Raw genomic sequence first — 7,766 nt, forward strand, 5'->3', positions numbered from 1 at the left:
GGGGCCTGGGGAGCCTCCTCCTGCGGGCATGGAGAACCAGGGGGCCTGGGGAGCCTCCTCCTGCGGGGATGGAGAACCAGGGCGCCTGGGGAGCCTCCTCCTGCGGGGATGGGGAACCAGGGGGCCTGGGGAGCCTCCTCCTGCGGGGATGGGGAACCAGGGGCCTGGGGAACATTTTCAACACTTTGGGGCATTTCACAAGCGCTTCCCTCGCTTACGGCCACACCACCCTGAATGAGCCCGATCTCGTCTGATCTCGGAAGCCAAGCAGGGTCGGGCCCAGTTAGTACTTGGATGGGAGACCGCCTGGGAATACTGGGTGCTGTAAGCATTTTTTTTTGCCATTATTTGTGGGTAGAAAAGTGAGAAAAGTGACCTAAAATAGAACCGGGACTAGGCGGCAGTTCCCCCCACCAGGCGGCGGCATTTGGGGCATTATTTGTGGGTAAGAAAGTGAGAAAAGTGACCTAAAATAGAACCGGGACTAGGCGGCAGTTCCCCCCACCAGGCGGCGGCATTTGGGGCATTATTTGTGGGTCAGAAAGTGAGAAAAGTGACCTAAAATAGAACCGGGACTAGGCGGCAGTTCCCCCCACCAGGCGGCGGCATTTGGGGCATTATTTGTGGGTAAGAAAGTGAGAAAAGTGACCTAAAATAGAACCGGGACTAGGCGGCAGTTCCCCCCACCAGGCGGCGGCATTTGGGGCATTATTTGTGGGTCAGAAAGTGAGAAAAGTGACCTAAAATAGAACCGGGACTAGGCGGCAGTTCCCCCCACCAGGCGGCGGCATTTGGGGCATTATTTGTGGGTAAGAAAGTGAGAAAAGTGACCTAAAATAGAACCGGGACTAGGCGGCAGTTCCCCCCACCAGGCGGCGGCATTTGGGGCATTATTTGTGGGTCAGAAAGTGAGAAAAGTGACCTAAAATAGAACCGGGACTAGGCGGCAGTTCCCCCCACCAGGCGGCGGCATTTGGGGCATTATTTGTGGGTAAGAAAGTGAGAAAAGTGACCTAAAATAGAACCGGGACTAGGCGGCAGTTCCCCCCACCAGGCGGCGGCATTTGGGGCATTATTTGTGGGTCAGAAAGTGAGAAAAGTGACCTAAAATAGAACCGGGACTAGGCGGCAGTTCCCCCCACCAGGCGGCGGCATTTGGGGCATTATTTGTGGGTCAGAAAGTGAGAAAAGTGACCTAAAATAGAACCGGGACTAGGCGGCAGTTCCCCCCACCAGGCGGCGGCATTTGGGGCATTATTTGTGGGTAAGAAAGTGAGAAAAGTGACCTAAAATAGAACCGGGACTAGGCGGCAGTTCCCCCCACCAGGCGGCGGCATTTGGGGCGTTATTTGTGGGTAAGAAAGTGAGAAAAGTGACCTAAAATAGAACCGGGACTAGGCGGCAGTTCCCCCACCAGATGGCGGCATTTGGGGACCCGTAGTGTGGGCAGAAAACTCACCAAAGTGACTTAAAATAGAACCGGTGCAGGCGGCATGTCCCCCCACCAGATGGCGGCATTTGGGGACCCGTAGTGTGGGCAGAAAACTCACCAAAGTGACTTAAAATAGAACCGGTGCAGGCGGCATGTTCCCCCACCAGATGGCGGCATTTGGGGACCCGTAGTGTGGGCAGAAAACTCACCAAAGTGACTTAAAATAGAACCGTTGCAGGCGGCATGTTCCCCCACCAGATGGCGGCATTTGGGGACCCGTAGTGTGGGCAGAAAACTCACCAAAGTGACTTAAAATAGAACCGGTGCAGGCGGCATGTTCCCCCACCAGATGGCGGCATTTGGGGAGCCGTAGTGTGGGCAGAAAACTCACCAAAGTGACTTAAAATAGAACCGGTGCAGGCGGCATGTTCCCCCACCAGATGGCGGCATTTGGGGACCCGTAGTGTGGGCAGAAAACTCACCAAAGTGACTTAAAATAGAACCGGTGCAGGCGGCATGTTCCCCCACCAGATGGCGGCATTTGGGGACCTGCAGTGTGGGTAGAAAACTCACCAAAGTGTCCTAAAATAGAACCGGGACCAGGGGGCCTCTTCCCCCACCAGGTGGCGGGCTTGGGGGGCTTGGTTTCCGGGTAGAAAACTCACCAAAGTGTCCTAAAATAGAACCGGGACCAGGGGGCATGTTCCCCCACCAGGCGGCGGGCTTGGGGGGCTTGGTTTGCGGGTAGAAAACTCACCAAAGTGTCCTAAAATAGAACCGGGACCAGGGGGCATGTTCCCCCACCAGGCGGCGGGCTTGGGGGGCTTGGTTTGCGGGTAGAAAACTCACCAAAGTGTCCTAAAATAGAACCGGGACCAGGGGGCATGTTCCCCCACCAGGCGGCGGGCTTGGGGGGCTTGGTTTGCGGGTAGAAAACTCACCAAAGTGTCCTAAAATAGAACCGGGACCAGGGGGCCTCTTCCCCCACCAGGCGGCGGGCTTGGGGGGGCTTGGTTTGCGGGTAGAAAACTCACCAAAGTGACCTAAAATAGAACCGGGCTAGGCGGCATGTTCCCCCACCAGGCGGCGGGCTTGGGGGGCTTGGTTTGCGGGTAGAAAACTCACCAAAGTGTCCTAAAATAGAACCGGGACCAGGGGGCATCTTCCCCCACCAGGCGGCGGGCTTGGGGGGCTTGGTTTGCGGGTAGAAAACTCACCAAAGTGTCCTAAAATAGAACCGGGACCAGGGGGCCTCTTCCCCCACCAGGCGGCGGGCTTGGGGGGCTTGGTTTGCGGGTAGAAAACTCACCAAAGTGACCTAAAATAGAACCGGGCCAGGCGGCATGCTCCCCCACCAGGCGGCGGGCTTGGGGGGCTTGGTTTGCGGGTAGAAAACTCACCAAAGTATCGGCAAAATAGAACCAGGGAAGGGGGGGATGTCGGTCACAAGGTGCCCGAGTCAGAGAACCAGGAAAACGGACATAAATCCAGAAAACCTCGGTGTCTGACTGCTCCTCAAAAAGTGGTCTTTTTGATGTCACGAGCGCAACCACCTAGAGGTTAATGGGGAGGGATGGTGTGAGCGCAAACGGATTTTTCCTAAGTGTGACTGCTCCTCAAAAAGTGGTCTTTTTGATGTCACGAGCGCAACCACCTAGAGGTTAATGGGGAGGGATGGTGTGAGCGCAAACGGATTTTTCCTAAGTGTGACTGCTCCTCAAAAAGTGGTCTTTTTGATGTCACGAGCGCAACCACCTAGAGGTTAATAGGGAGCGAGTACAACAGGGGAGGGAGTGAATGGGCTCGGACTGTGGCCGAGCCTGGTGCCTCAAAATCGGACAAGGTTGGACTGGAAGCCCGCTGAGAACTCTGGTTCTTTTGCCAGACGAAACGAATTTTTTCCGAGTGTGACTGCTCTGCAAAAAGTGGTCTTTTTGATGTCACGAGCGCAACCACCTAGAGGTTAATGGGGAGGGAGTGGAAAAAACGACAAAGTGTTGAGCTCCGGACCGGGATGGCGGGCGACTCGAGCGGTCATGCCCGACTTTGAGACACTTTGTCGCGGTCATGCGAGCGACCTCCACTGCTCCCCGGAGGTGCCCCGGACCGGGTTGGCGGGTGACTCGAGCGGTCGTGCCCGACTTTGAGACACTTTGTCGCGGTCATGCGGGCGTCCTCCGCCGGTCCCCGGAGGTGCCCCGGACCGGGTTGGCGGGTGACTCGAGCGGTCATGCCCGACTTTGAGACACTTTGTCGCGGTCATGCGGGCGTCCTCCGCCGGTCCCTGGAGGTGCCCCGGACCGGGTTGGCGGGTGACTCGAGCGGTCGTGCCCGACTTTGAGACACTTTGTCGCGGTCATGCGGGCGTCCTCCGCCGGTCCCTGGAGGTGCCCCGGACCGGGTTGGCGGGTGACTCGAGCGGTCGTGCCCGACTTTGAGACACTTTGTCGCGGTCATGCGGGCGTCCTCCGCCGGTCCCCGGAGGTGCCCCGGACCGGGTTGGCGGGTGACTCGAGCGGTCATGCCCGACTTTGAGACACTTTGTCGCGGTCATGCGGGCCTCCTCCGCCGGTCCCTGGAGGTGCCCCGGACCGGGTTGGCGGGTGACTCGAACGGTCATGCCCGACTTTGAGACACTTTGTCGCGGTCATGCGGGCGTCCTCCGCCGGTCCCTGGAGGTGCCCCGGACCGGGTTGGCGGGTGACTCGAGCGGTCGTGCCCGACTTTGAGACACTTTGTCGCGGTCATGCGAGCGACCTCCGCCGGTCCCCGGAGGTTCCCCGGACCGGGTTGGCGGGTGACTCGAACGGTCGTGCCCGACTTTGAGACACTTTGTCGCGGTCATGCGGGCGTCCTCCGCCGGTCCCTGGAGGTGCCCCGGACCGGGTTGGCGGGTGACTCGAGCGGTCGTGCCCGACTTTGAGACACTTTGTCGCGGTCATGCGGGCGTCCTCCGCCGGTCCCTGGAGGTGCCCCGGACCGGGTTGGCGGGTGACTCGAGCGGTCATGCCCGACTTTGAGACACTTTGTCGCGGTCATGCGGGCGTCCTCCGCCGGTCCCTGGAGGTGCCCCGGACCGGGTTGGCGGGTGACTCGAGCGGTCATGCCCGACTTTGAGACACTTTGTCGCGGTCATGCGGGCGTCCTCCGCCGGTCCCTGGAGGTGCCCCGGACCGGGTTGGCGGGTGACTCGAGCGGTCGTGCCCGACTTTGAGACACTTTGTCGCGGTCATGCGGGCGTCCTCCGCCGGTCCCTGGAGGTGCCCCGGACCGGGTTGGCGGGTGACTCGAGCGGTCATGCCCGACTTTGAGACACTTTGCCGCGGTCATGCGGGCGACCTCCGCCGGTCCCTGGAGGTGCCCCGGACCGGGTTGGCGGGTGACTCGAGCGGTCGTGCCCGACTTTGAGACACTTTGCCGCGGTCATGCGGGCGACCTCCGCCGGTCCCTGGATGGCGGGCTCCAGTGAGGTCGGCGGGGGAAGGCTCGGGCTGAGGCCGACTTCGGTGCCTCAAAGTCGGACAAGGTTGGATTGGAAGTCCGCTGTGTTGAGGACCAGTGGCATTCGGTGGTGGAACGCTCAGAACTTGGCCGACATCGGTGCCTCAACGTCGGACAAGGTTGGAGTGGATGACCGCTGATAACTCTGGTTCTTTTGCCAGACGAAAGAAATTTTTCCCGAGTGTGACTGCTCTGAAAAAAGTGGTCTTTTTGATGTCACGAGCGCAACCACCTAGAGGTTAATAGGGAGGCACCATAACAGGAGAGGGAGTGAAAAGGCTCGGAGGGTGGCCGAGCCTGGTGCCTCAAAATCGGACAAGGTTGGAGTGGATGACCGCTGAAAACTCTGGTTCTTTTGCCAGACGAAAGAAATTTTTCCCGAGTGTGACTGCTCTGCAAAAAGTGGTCTTTTTGATGTCACGAGCGCAACCACCTAGAGGTTAATAGGGAGGCACCATAACAGGAGAGGGAGTGAAAAGGCTCGGAGGGTGGCCGAGCCTGGTGCCTCAAAATCGGACAAGGTTGGAGTGGATGACCGCTGAAAACTCTGGTTCTTTTGCCAGACGAAAGAAATTTTTTCCGAGTGTGACTGCTCCTCAAAAAGTGGTCTTTTTGATGTCACGAGCGCAACCACCTAGAGGTTAATAGGGAGGCACCATAACAGGAGAGGGAGTGAAAAGGCTCGGAGGGTGGCCGAGCCTGGTGCCTCAAAGTCGGACAAGGTTGGAGTGGATGACCGCTGAAAACTCTGGTTCTTTTGCCAGACGAAAGAAATTTTTTCCGAGTGTGACTGCTCTGCAAAAAGTGGTCTTTTTGATGTCACGAGCGCAACCACCTAGAGGTTAATAGGGAGGCACCATAACAGGAGAGGGAGTGAAAAGGCTCGGAGGGTGGCCGAGCCTGGTGCCTCAAAATCGGACAAGGTTGGAGTGGATGACCGCTGAAAACTCTGGTTCTTTTGCCAGACGAAAGAAATTTTTTTCCGAGTGTGACTGCTCTGCAAAAAGTGGTCTTTTTGATGTCACGAGCGCAACCACCTAGAGGTTAATAGGGAGGCACCATAACAGGAGAGGGAGTGAAAAGGCTCGGAGGGTGGCCGAGCCTGGTGCCTCAAAATCGGACAAGGTTGGAGTGGATGACCGCTGAAAACTCTGGTTCTTTTGCCTGACGAAAGAAATTTTTTCCGAGTGTGACTGCTCTGCAAAAAGTGGTCTTTTTGATGTCACGAGCGCAACCACCTAGAGGTTAATAGGGAGGCACCATAACAGGAGAGGGAGTGAAAAGGCTCGGAGGGTGGCCGAGCCTGGTGCCTCAAAATCGGACAAGGTTGGAGTGGATGACCGCGGAGAACTCTGGTTCTTTTGCCTGACGAAAGAAATTTTTTCCGAGTGTGACTGCTCTGCAAAAAGTGGTCTTTTTGATGTCACGAGCGCAACCACCTAGAGGTTAATAGGGAGGCACCATAACAGGAGAGGGAGTGAAAAGGCTCGGAGGGTGGCCGAGCCTGGTGCCTCAAAGTCGGACAAGGTTGGAGTGGATGGCCGCGGAGAACTCTGGTTCTTTTGCCAGACGAAAGAAATTTTTTCCGAGTGTGACTGCTCCTCAAAAAGTGGTCTTTTTGATGTCACGAGCGCAACCACCTAGAGGTTAATAGGGAGGCACCATAACAGGAGAGGGAGTGAAAAGGCTCGGAGGGTGGCCGAGCCTGGTGCCTCAAAATCGGACAAGGTTGGAGTGGATGGCCGCGGAGAACTCTGGTTCTTTTGCCAGACGAAAGAAATTTTTTCCGAGTGTGACTGCTCCTCAAAAAGTGGTCTTTTTGATGTCACGAGCGCAACCACCTAGAGGTTAATAGGGAGGCACCATAACAGGAGAGGGAAGGAAAGGGCTCGGAGGGTGGCCGAGCCTGGTGCCTCAAAATCGGACAAGGTCGGAGTGGATGGCCGCGGAGAACTCTGGTTCTTTTGCCTGACGAAAGAAATTTTTTCCGAGTGTGACTGCTCTGCAAAAAGTGGTCTTTTTGATGTCACGAGCGCAACCACCTAGAGGTTAATAGGGAGGCACCATAACAGGAGAGGGAAGGAAAAGGCTCGGAGGGTGGCCGAGCCTGGTGCCTCAAAGTCGGACAAGGTTGGAGTGGATGGCCGCGGAGAACTCTGGTTCTTTTGCCTGACGAAAGAAATTTTTTCCGAGTGTGACTGCTCCTCAAAAAGTGGTCTTTTTGATGTCACGAGCGCAACCACCTAGAGGTTAATAGGGAGGCACCATAACAGGAGAGGGAAGGAAAGGGCTCGGAGGGTGGCCGAGCCTGGTGCCTCAAAGTCGGACAAGGTTGGAGTGGATGGCCGCGGAGAACTCTGGTTCTTTTGCCTGACGAAAGAAATTTTTTCCGAGTGTGACTGCTCTGCAAAAAGTGGTCTTTTTGATGTCACGAGCGCAACCACCTAGAGGTTAATAGGGAGGCACCATAACAGGAGAGGGAAGGAAAAGGCTCGGAGGGTGGCCGAGCCTGGTGCCTCAAAGTCGGACAAGGTTGGAGTGGATGGCCGCGGAGAACTCTGGTTCTTTTGCCTGACGAAAGAAATTTTTTCCGAGTGTGACTGCTCCTCAAAAAGTGGTCTTTTTGATGTCACGAGCGCAACCACCTAGAGGTTAATAGGGAGGCACCATAACAGGAGAGGGAAGGAAAAGGCTCGGAGGGTGGCCGAGCCTGGTGCCTCAAAGTCGGACAAGGTTGGAGTGGATGGCCGCGGAGAACTCTGGTTCTTTTGCCTGACGAAAGAAATTTTTTCCGAGTGTGACTGCTCTTCAAAAAGTGGTCTTTTTGATGTCA

General features: G+C 56.8%; 1 non-coding gene across 1 annotated transcript; it reads left to right on the forward strand.

The window, feature by feature from the left end:
• Positions 1-212: 212 nt before the first annotated feature.
• Positions 213-331, forward strand: LOC148058554 (5S ribosomal RNA). Its single transcript, XR_015709753.1, has one exon. It is a non-coding gene; the product is annotated as a 5S ribosomal RNA (ribosomal RNA).
• The last annotated feature ends 7,435 nt before the right edge of the window (positions 332-7,766 follow it).

The sequence above is a fragment of the Callionymus lyra genome, unplaced genomic scaffold, assembly GCF_982586985.1.
Source record: "Callionymus lyra unplaced genomic scaffold, fCalLyr1.hap1.1 HAP1_SCAFFOLD_73, whole genome shotgun sequence".
NCBI lineage: Eukaryota > Metazoa > Chordata > Actinopteri > Syngnathiformes > Callionymidae > Callionymus > Callionymus lyra.